Source organism: Macaca fascicularis, chromosome 7 (assembly GCF_037993035.2).
Source record: "Macaca fascicularis isolate 582-1 chromosome 7, T2T-MFA8v1.1".
Classification (NCBI taxonomy): domain Eukaryota; kingdom Metazoa; phylum Chordata; class Mammalia; order Primates; family Cercopithecidae; genus Macaca; species Macaca fascicularis.
In genome coordinates this window covers 2,961,726-2,973,338 of record NC_088381.1, presented here as the reverse complement: position 1 = coordinate 2,973,338, position 11,613 = coordinate 2,961,726, and positions in this window count along the sequence as shown.

Genomic DNA, 11,613 nt, shown 5'->3' with positions numbered 1-11,613 from the left:
GAATGATTGCTGATTCGATTGATATGTATGGGTAATTAAATATTATGGACATTAAAAATTGTACATTGACTTGACATTTTTTACTATTCATTCAGTAAAAATGGAGGGTGAGACCTCTGGGTACACGGGGCACATTTATGGGGATGTGGAGGGCGTGCATTTACGTGAATGCCTTACATTCTCAGGGACAGGTGGAGGAGGTGAATATAGTTGTTCGTACACACGCTATTTGGGAGAAGTCGTGCTTGCGTCTCAGTCTCATGAAATTGATTTTTCCAAGTTCACTAACTGATCCCTTAATTCTAAATCCAATGGATGCCTCTCAGGGTTTTTCTCACTTTCTGGTTTTTCTTCCCTTCTCTTCCTCTGTGGCCCTGCCTCCCTCTCCCCCTTTTTCCTTGCCCTAATAGTCTATATCAAGTGTTTCTCCAAATCCTGACAATTTTTTCCTTCAAAGAACCACTCCCTCCCTTGCCTTCCCATCGTCCACTGCTTCTGCTCAGCCTCTGTCACTTCCAAGCCGACACTGTGGCAGGGGTTTCTGACTTGAATCTCCAGCTCTAGCCCTGCCTCCTGCGATTGTTCCTCACACTGCTGTCAGACCAATCTTACTAGAATACAGATGGTTCCACATCTTCTATGCATGAACTTTGCCCGTGGCCCAGCCATCACGGCAAAATAAAAACCATAAAAAGGCTCTTGTTCTCTCCCTTTCTGCTTCATCTTTTCTATACTTTTCTCATGCATTGTTCCAGCAGGCCTGAATTACCAAGTATTGTTGCCAGTTACCAACTCACCATACCTCATCATAGAACAGCCCTGACACAGGTTCCAGGAGCTACGGTTATTACCTGGGCATTTCAGATAAGAACACTGAAGCTCAGAAGAGCTAAATCACTTGTCCAACATTGTACAGTTGTCCTAGTGTTGTGGAAGCAAAACGCAAACCCAGGGATTAGACCCTAAGGCCATGATCTTTTCCCTTTGCCTTGATGTCTTTTCTGACAGTTTCCTGAAAGGACAGGTGACATCTGTGGCCTTGCACAGAACTATCTCCTCCTTTTTAAGCTAGCTGAGCACACCCTGGCCCTCTAGTCCCTCCCACGTCTGGCCCTTGTGGCGCCCCTAGCCCTCCTTGGCGCTCTACATTTAGCTTTAGCAGAGCGTGCTCAGAGGATCTGTTTGTCAGTACACATCTTCCTGCAGCTTTCAGATTTGTGTCCTCGGCGCTGGGGAGAGTGCTGATGCAGACAACATGCTCCACCAGGGGCTATTTTGTTCCCCTGGGGACATTTGGCACCATCTGGAGCCATCTTGGTTGTCACAATTGCAGAAGAGATGCAATTGCACCAAGAGAGTGGAGGCCAGGAATGCTGATAAACGCCCTACGATGCACAGGCAGCTCCTCCAACAGAACTATTGGACCCCAAGTGGCAGTAGTGCTGAGGTCTAGAAAATCTGGCTAATAGTGTTGCTCTCGCCAACTGCAGTCATGCCACGGGGGCTCTTGATCCTCAGTTGTGTGGTGCTATCTGCTTTCTGGGCCTTGTTCAGTCACAAAGGCCACCTATTTGTCACAAAGGTCACTTCTGTCACAAAGGCCACCTATCAGTGAACCAATGTATTTAATGGACATACCATGTTCCCCCAAAATTCCTTTATGTCTGGTAGAGATGAGCACCTGAATGCCTTCTAGAAAATTTATTCAGAATGGTTTCTGACTCTACCTCTCTCACTTCCTCTAGATCCTTACACCACTTTGGTCACTGGATACAGCTGTCCCTAGAAAGGACCATTTTCTCTCATTGCTTTGAGTAGGGATATATAAAATCATACTGAGCTATTTTAAAATGTGAGAATTCTGTCCTGATGCTTCCAGAAAAAGGGACTGGTGAAGAAGTGGATGACTGGAGAAAAGATAAACTACAGGAACTGGATGGGACCTGCCGATGTTTAGATGGTATAGGAGGAGCAAAGACCCTGGAAACTGGGGAGGAAACACCTTAGACCATGGGTGTTGGTGACAGTTAACACTCTCTTCGTTCCCTAGATCCAGCAACAATGGCTAAGTAAAACAGTGGCTGCAGCTGACAATCTGACCTGCTACCGGGTTTGTACCCTGTCCGTGAGCCATGAAGACAATAAGCTCACGTGAACACAGCTTCTTGTCCTGGTCCTGCTGTGCCTGGTGCTATCAGCCTCAGCTCTCACGTGCACAGACCCACAGGCCATCCACGTGCATGTGCTTCTCCACATATCCAAGAAGCCTTGGGATGTGCCAGGAGCGATGACTGAGGCTGCAACAACTCAGTGACATGGCCCATGCAACTTTACCAAATCACTGTGAAACAATTAATCCCAAACTGGAGGGACCTGTGTCTCTTTGGCTTCTATGTTTGAAGATGGGCCATGGACTATTGCTCCATTAGAAATGCAGGTGCTTTGTGGCCCATCTATGGCCCCTCTAGTTATTGACAATGACACCAAAGATCAGAAAGTAAATCTAAATACCCTTGAGTGGGTTGTCACGGATAGTAGTGTGACCTTAGACTACATCTTGGCTATCTGAAAAACACTGTATCTCCAGGACTTACTTAAAATTGACTAAATCTTGGACTGTTGGGAGGAAGGTATAATCGAGGTTGACTTGACACCTTTTGACCATACCCTTAATTAACTACTGTGTGAAACTAATCGAAGGACTTCAGTGCCAACATCTTCTGGACAACTGAATCAGAATTTCTGGTAGTATGACATACTCATGTAAAAGTTAGGAGTTAGGGAGAAAATATTCTGGGAAGAGGGGTGAACTGTCTTAAACAGTTATAGGTGTCTCTCTTCCCCATGTCACTCTGGAGACATAAGGCATAAATCCTCAGGGAGAAATTTATATTTCATGCATAGGGGTGACTTTAAGAACCAAGAAATAAAAGTGACATACAGTTGGGAGCACAGCCTATATGAGAATCATTCTCAAATCATATCACATAGGTTCCTTTCCTATTTAAACCACTGGACCTAACCTTACATCTGAACTGTAGATGCAAACGTTGCCATCTTTTTTTTTTTTTGAGATGGAGTCTCACTCTGTCGCCCAGGTTGGAGTGCAGTGGCGCGATCTCGGCTCACTGCAAGCTCCGCCTCCCAGTTCATGCCATTCTCCTGCCTCAGCCTCCCAAGTAGCACTACAGGTGCCCGCCACTGCGCCCGGCTAATTTTTTGTATTTTTAGTAGAGATGGGGTTTCACCATGCTAGCCAGGATGGTCTCGACCTCCTGACCTCGTGATCCGCCCGCCTCGGCCTCCCAGAGTGCTGGGATTACAGGCATGAGCCACCGTGCCCGACCATTGCCATCTTTTAAAGTTTTGCATTTGGAGAGCAATGGAGCCTTTTGAAGTTGACTCTGATAGATACATGAGGTTTATATTGATATACAGAATCATGCTACTGAGCCAACCTAGCTGGAGATGAAAAAAAAAAAAAAGATCTTCAATCTAGCCTTTGAACCCATTGCTGGAAAGTGACAGGAAGAGGAAGTAGAGGAATAAGGTGGGATGGGGGACAAGGATCTGAGGAGAAGGGAGATCTGGTTAAGTGTGGATGTTTGTGTCCCCAAACTTCATGTTGAAATCTGATTCTCAACGTTAGAGGTGGGACTGAAGGAGAGGTGTTTGGGTCATGGGGATGGATCCTTCATGAATGGCTTGGTGCCCTCCTCACAGTAATGAGTGAATTCTTACTCTATTTGTTCCTGTGACAACTGGGTTTTACAAAGAGCCTGGTACCACCCCCTCGCTCTTGTCTCCTCCCTGACCATGTGATTTCTGCACACATTAGCTCCTTTTTGCCTTTCATGACAAGGGGAAGCAGCCTGAGGCCATCACCAGATGCACATGCTGTTGCCTTGCTTCTTCACAGCCTGAAGAACTGTGAGCCAAATAAACCTCTTTTCTTTATAAATTACACAGGCTCAGGTACTCCTTTAGAGTAATACCAATGGACTAAGATATCTAAGAAGCGAGTCAGGACTGTAGTCTGGAGATGAAGGCTGCAAGAAATCTGTAGGTTTGGGAACCTTGTCTAACTTTTATAAGTTTATTTTGTCATTTTATTTTCCTCTCTTTGATTCACTTTAAAGATTAGCACTGCATAGTTTAAATTAAATAAAAATATGCTTATTTTTAGAAGAGAAGAAAAGCAGGAATGGGAAGATCGTATCCACTTTGGCTTCAGTCTTTGAAGAAGGGACCATCCTCAGGAATGGAGTGGGAGGTGGCAGGTGCAGAGAAGAGAAAAGCAAGTTAAACTTGGCCCTGCAGTGAAAAAGAAAGTGTGACTGGGGACTGATTTGGCCAGAGAAGTATCACTGAAGATTTTGCTGGAAAGCTGGTGTTTTTCAGCATACACTAGAGGAGCAGGTACCTCTGTGTGTATAAATGCTAGTGAATTCCCACAAGGTCAACCAGTGAAAGCTTGCGAGGTTCCCTTCCAGATATCTACAAAGAAGTCATTTGTTCTCCTCCCTGAAGGGCAGGTCTTTCCTAAGTCCCTTAGGGATCTTCTCAGCTTTAATACAAGCATTAATTTATCTCACTTAAGTAATTGGGCTTGTGGCTGGTCCCCGAGCTACCAATTAGCTGGATTATACGGTTAGAAAACAACAGGGCCATTAAGGTTATAGCCTCATAATTTACCAGACACATCTCATATTTTAATTGGAATTTAATGTATTTATTGTTTCATGAATGCTGTTGGTAAGGTCCAGACCACACATGAAGCCCTGCAATATCTGTTGTTGCAACTATGCATTCTGCAAATCATGTTTAGCTCATGGCACTTAACAAAAGTCAATGTAAAAACAGAATTAATTTGGTCTAACATGGAGCTGTAACCTCCAGTGTATTTGAAGAATTAAATGTGCATCCACTCTTAGTTGCTAATATTGAATGAAGACAGTGAAGAAAAGGTAAATCTATTGAGAAAATCCATAGTGTTACTAGAGGGAAAACTAGTTTATTGTACAGAAATAAATAGCATGATTTATTTCTCCTAAGTATTGTTTATATTATGTTCTTTAATTTCATCTGAGCTTTTTAAATATTAATCATAAAAATGTTAACAAATGTTAAGTAAATTTTAGAGGTTCTCTTAGAATGAGTTTTTAACATTTTGTTGAAAAGGAAGTCTATAATAAATGTGTGAAGCTATTTTTAGGGATGTCTTTGGAGCTGAGTAAGATCTTAACTCACAGAATAATTTTTAAGTGGAAACTTGGCCTGGACATGGGAAGGATGTGAGTCCATTGAGTTAGATCTGTGTAGGACACCCTAGAAGGTCAGTCACAGGCTGGAGTCTCAGCCTGTAATGCAACAGGAATCCAGTCTAAGAGGTTTGGTGATTTAATGAATATTTCTGATACTTTGGATCATAATTAATTTTACTGATTTCTCTAAATCTCATGCTATCTTCCAACAGATTATTTAACCAGGTCCAGAAACCCACCCTCCCTCCCTTCCTCCCTTCCTCCCTTCCTTCCTTCCTTCCTTCCTTCCTCCCTCCCTCCCTTCCCTTCCTTCTCTTTTCTTTCCTTTTCTCTCCTTCCTTCCTTCCCTCCTTCCTTCCCTCCCTCCTTCTTTCCTTCCCTCCCTTCCTTCTTACCTCCCCCTCTCCCTCCCTCCCTCCTTTCTTTTCTTTCATCTGCACTCCATGATTGTCTAGCACAGACCTTTGAACTGAGGAAAGGTTTCTGAGTTAATTAATATTAATGCATTCACCAGAATGTCCTTGTAACAGTGGGTTGCCTTCTCTGGATCTACACTTGATCTTAGCCAAAAGGCCAAGCAGCAAAGCACTGGATCTATTTTTCTATGTGATAAATGGTTTTCAAAAGTTTCTTGTGACTATAATCCTGAAATAGGAATCAGAAAATCTGAGTTCAAGTGCTGAGTGTGTCATTCACCTGCCATCTGCTCTTGGTCCAGTTACTTCAGCTCCAAATCCCAGTTTCTTCTTCTCTGAAATGAAGCCCACAGTATCCTGGTTCCTCTTGTTAGGTTCCTGTGTTAGAATTAAGTGAACTGTACTATCCAGAAGTGCCTGCAAGATGCTTGGGATGTAGTTTAAATGTCATAGACACTTGTTCAAAGTATCCACTGATTTCAGCAGCAACATTCTGTACATCAATTCCACTTAGCAACTTGAACTCAGAGAGAAATATAGTTTTAGATTATTATCTCTCTTCTCTGCAAGAATCACAAGACATATCAAAGTAGTGATTCACTTGCTTTTAGATGAAGACACAGAAACACATTTTCTCATTTGGAAGATTGACTAGAGAAAGACAATTTCATTTCTCTTTCCCTTTTTCAGATTCATTTATCTTTCAAATTGTTACAAATTTCTACTTGTTCATGATTGCTCCTGTGAAGCACATGGGAGCAATGTGGATCCTTGCAAAATTCCATACCTCAGCTTCTAGTGGTTCTTTGCATTTCTACAGTGCGGTGCTTTCAATGAAGTCTTAGTATGCTCCTGCTCCAATGTTCTCACAGCAGTGTTATGAGGGAGGAGGGGTTGTATAATTTCTCTTTTTGGAATGAAGAAATTAAAGTACAGGGAGTCTAAAGGATTTTCCAAAATTTATCTGATAAACCATGAACAGAGAAATAATAATCCATATCTCCTGATTTTCCCGTGAACTTGCCACTAAATAAAAAAGGGAAAAATAATTTGAACATTAGTCATCTCATACCACCATTCAAATGTTTAAAATTAGGTGGCCTTTTCAAATAACTGGACCTTGTTTTTCACATACAAATATGTGAATGTGCATAAACACGAATATATACATAGTGTATGTTTAAGTCTGTATCAATACGACCTACAAAATATTAAAATACTTATTCATTATTTAAATTGCCATCTTTAAAAATAGCAAAGCTCAGGCAAGAACAGGGTTAAATGGATTACTGAGCTGAGGCAGTATGCACTGGAAAAGAAATTGCATTTAACGCTCCCTTTACCTTTTATAGGTGGTACATAATGCACTTACCCTCTCTGAAAGCTGGTTTCATCATTTGCAAAATTATGGATAATAATGCTGAAAGGGCTAAAGGAGGGATGTGGAATGTGCCTAACAACATTAGAGTATATAATAGATGCTGAATCACATGTTAGTCTTCTTCCCTTTTTTAATTTAATTTTATTTTATTTTGAGACAGGTTCTCACTGTCACCCAAGCTGGAGTGTGGTGATGAGATCATAGCTCACTGCAGCCTCTAACTTCTGGGTTCAAATGAGCCTCCCGCCACAAACTCTCAAGTTCCTAGGACTACAGGTGCATGCCACCATACCCAGCTAATTGTTTTATTTTTACTTTCTGTAGAGACAAGGTTTCTCTTTGCTGCCCATACTGGTCTTGAACTCCTGGTCTCAAGCAATTCTCCTGCCTCGGCATCCCAAAGTGCTGGGATTACAGGCGTGAGCCACTGTGTCCAGCTCAGTTTTAACTTTTTAAATGGTGAAATGAGGAACACTTACAATAAAGTGTGAAAACTTAAATGAGTAATCCCATAAATCATCACAAAACAATGCACAAAAGTTAGGAAACAGGATGTTGGTGGCACACCAAAATCCTCACCTGTGCCCTGTGATGGTGTTAGTCCTTCACGTCTCCCCGAAGGTGACTTCTATCTGAATTCTAACAGTAGACTTAAGTTTTTCCTGCTTTTGAACTTTTTATAAAAAGGGAATTAGACAGTCTGTATTGTTTTGTGTCTTGCTTTTTTCAATCAGTAATATTATGCTTGTGATATCCATCCACATTGTATGCCACTACATTTCATTCATGTTCATGCTGTATAATGCATATGGTTTGGGGCTATCATGAAAATGCTGCTATAAATGTTTCTGTAGCCTCGACTGTTCCTGCACACAGGTACATTCCTCTTGGGCATGCGGACTAGCATCGCTGAGTCCAATTGGTCCTACATACTTCCAACCAAAGCAGTTAACAAATAAAACTTTTTCAAAGTGATTGTACAGGATGCACTCTCAGCAGTAGTGCATGAACATTCAGTTGTTGCATCTCCTAAGACTTGCGGCTGTCAGTCTCATAAACTTCAGCCACTCCAGTGGGCTTGTGGTTGTGTAACAAGGTGGCTTTCATTAGCATTTCCTGAAGAACTGAAAGTGAGCTCCCTTTAACATATTTATCAACCCTTATTATGGACTGAATGCTTGTGTTCCCCAGCATTTCATAAATTGAAGCCCTAAACCCCAGTGTGATAGTATTTGGATGTGGGGATCTTTGTGAGGTGATCAGGGCTAGTTGAAGTCATGAGGGTAGGGCCCCATGATGGGATTAGTGTCCTTATAAGAAGAGGAAGAATCACTAGCTCTCCCTCTCTCTCTGCTATGTGAGGACACAGCAAGAAGGTGGCTGTCTACAAGTCACAAAGAGAGCCCTCACCAGACATTGAGTCAACTGGCTTACTGATCTTGGACTTCCCAACCTCCAGAACTGTTAGAGAAAAACGTCTCTCATTTAAGACACCCAGGCTGTGGTATTTTGTTATAGAAGTCTGATCTGACTACAAAACTGAGATCTCCTCTTGCCAGGAGTCTATTCAAATTTTTTGCTAATTTTTCTGTTGTGTGTGCTTTTTCTTTTTAATGATTCATAGGGGTTCTTCATACATAATAGAAAAAAGCTCTTTTTTATTTATACACCTTACAAACACATTCTCCCTTTCTTTGACTTGCCTTTTAACATTCTTAGTGGTATTTTTTGTTGAACTGAACTTCGTATTAACACAGTCTAACTATTTGATGTTTTCCTTATGGCTAGTACTTTTTCTATTCTAAAAAGACATTTAGTACCCCCATGTCATAAAGATATTATCTATAGAATCTTCTAGAAGCATTACTGTTTTGATTTTAGGTCTACAGTCACCCTAGGATTGATTTCTGTCAATAGTATGTTAGGGTTTATTAATTTGCTGGGGCTGCCATAACAAAATACCACAGATGGTGTGCCTTAAAGAACAGAAATAATTCTGAGAGGCTGGGAGTCCAAGACCAAGGTGACAGTAGGGTTGTTTCTCCTGCAGCTCTCTTTTGGAATTGTAGACAGTTGCCCACTCCTTATGTCTTCCCATGGTCAACCCTCCATGTGTGTCTGTGTCCTAACCTCTGCTACTCATGAGGACAGCAGTTACACCGGATTAGGGCCCATCTTAATGACCTCATTTTAGTTACCTTTTTAAAGACTCTATTTCCAAATACAGTTACATTCTGAAGTACTGGGAGTCAGCACTTCAACATATGAATTTTGAAAGGGGACATGACTCAGCCCATAGCTTACAGTCAATTTTTTTTTATATGGATATTCAATTGACCTAGTACATTTATTGAAAATAATGTTTCTCCTCTATGATTTTGGTACCAAATTAACCAGAAATTAAGTATTCATATGCATGTGAATCTGTTTCTACACTTCCTCTGCTGTTAGTCTCTTTAATTCTTATGCCAACAATACAAATTAGTAAATATGTAGGATAAGCAAGTGAAAAGATCTAACCTACATGAGGACAATTGTTAATACTAGTGTATCACATTCAGAAATTTTGCTAAATGAGTACACTATAGTTGCTCTTGCAACAGAGGGGAGAATGGGCAACTCTGTGAGATGATAGATATGTTAATTTGTTCCACTATAGTAACCATTTTACTATATATATATATATATATATATATATATATTTTTTTTTTTTGAGACGGAGTCTCGCTCTGCCGCCCAGGCTGGAGTGCAGTGGCCGGATCTCAGCTCACTGCACGCTCCGCCTCCCGGGTTCACGCCATTCTCCTGCCTCAGCCTCCCGAGTAGTTGGGACTACAGGCGCCCGCCACCGCGCCCGGCTAGTTTTTTGTATTTTTTAGTAGAGACGGGGTTTCACCGTGTTAGCTAGGATGGTCTCGATCTCCTGACCTCGTGATCCGCCCGTCTCGGCCTCCCAAAGTGCTGGGATTACAGGCTTGAGCCACCGCGCCCGGCCATATATATATATATATTTTATAATATCATGTTGTATACCTTCAACATACACAATACAAATTTAAAAAAATACTGTTTTAATTACTGTAGTTTAATTATAAGTCTTGATATTCACGGAGCAAAACCTTTTGACTTATCCTTCTTCTTTAAGAGTGTCTTGGATAATCTTGGCGCTCCCCATGTGTATGTAAATTTTTTTCAAGTCCCCTTCTCCCACAAAAAATCCTTATTAGCATTGGACTGGGAGGGAATTGATAATTAACTTCATAGATCAATATATTTTTACAATATTGAGTCTTCCAATCCACTAACTTGGCAGCTTCCCTTTAGGTCTTTTCTAATTTATTTTAATAATATTTCATAGTTTCAGTGTAGCAATCTTGCACATCCTTTATTAAATATGTTTTTAACTTTTAGAATCCTTTGTTATTGTAAACTGTGTCAAACTGCAAAATTTTACTTTATGTATTTTATTGTATGTTGGTGACATACCGAATTTCAGTTGATTTTTAAATTGATCTTATGTTAGCAAAGTTGCTGAACTCACTTATTGATTCAATAATTTATCTGTAAATTTGTTTACATTTTCTACAAATATAATTATAATTACATCATCTTCAAATAAGATGACTGTTTTCATCTCTTCTTTTTTAACCCTTCTAATTTTTATTTCCATCTTTTTTCTTTCGAGACAGGGTCTTGCTCTGTTGCCCAGGCTGGAGTGCAGTGGTGCAATCTTGGCTCACTGCAACCTTGACCTTCAGGGCCCAAGCCATCCTCTCACCTCAGCCTCCCAAGTAGCTGGGATTACAGGCACACACCACCACACCCGGCTAGTTTTCATGTTTTTTGTAGAGATGGGGTTTAGCCATGTTGCCCAGTTGGTCTTGAACTCCTGGGCTCAAGCGATCCACCTGCCTCGGCCTCCCAAAGTGTTGGGATTACAGGTATGAGATATCGCGCCTGGCCTATTTGTATTCCTCGATTTAATGAATTGGTTAAACCTTCAATATGCTGTTGAATAGCAGTGGCAAGGGCAGGCATATTTTATCTCATTCCCAATCTCAAATGGAATGAAACTGAGCAATGTTCCTCATCAGATTAAGAAAGTTCTATTACACTCCCGGTGGAGTAACAAATTTTATAACGATGGGTATTAGATTTCATTATACTTTTTCTTCATCTATTAAAATAACCCTATAAATTTTCTTTCATTCTGTTAATATGGTAAATTAAAATGATTGATTTTTATTCAACCTCTTGCTTTAAACCACTCTTGCACTCTTAGAATAAATAAACTTGTTTGTGTGGAATTATTCTTTTACTATAGTTTCAGATTATATCTAATATTATTTTGTTTATATTTTTTCCAGCTAAGTCCATGCCAGATTTGGACCTGTAATTTTCCTTTCTACAATTTCTTTTTTTTTTTTTTTCTTGTCAGTTCTTGGAACGAAAGTTATGCTGGTTTACATAAAAACAGGTTGTGGGATATTTAATGTTTTTTTTTTCCTAGTCCATGAAATAATTAAGCAAGATTGGTGGTTTTTATTCCTTA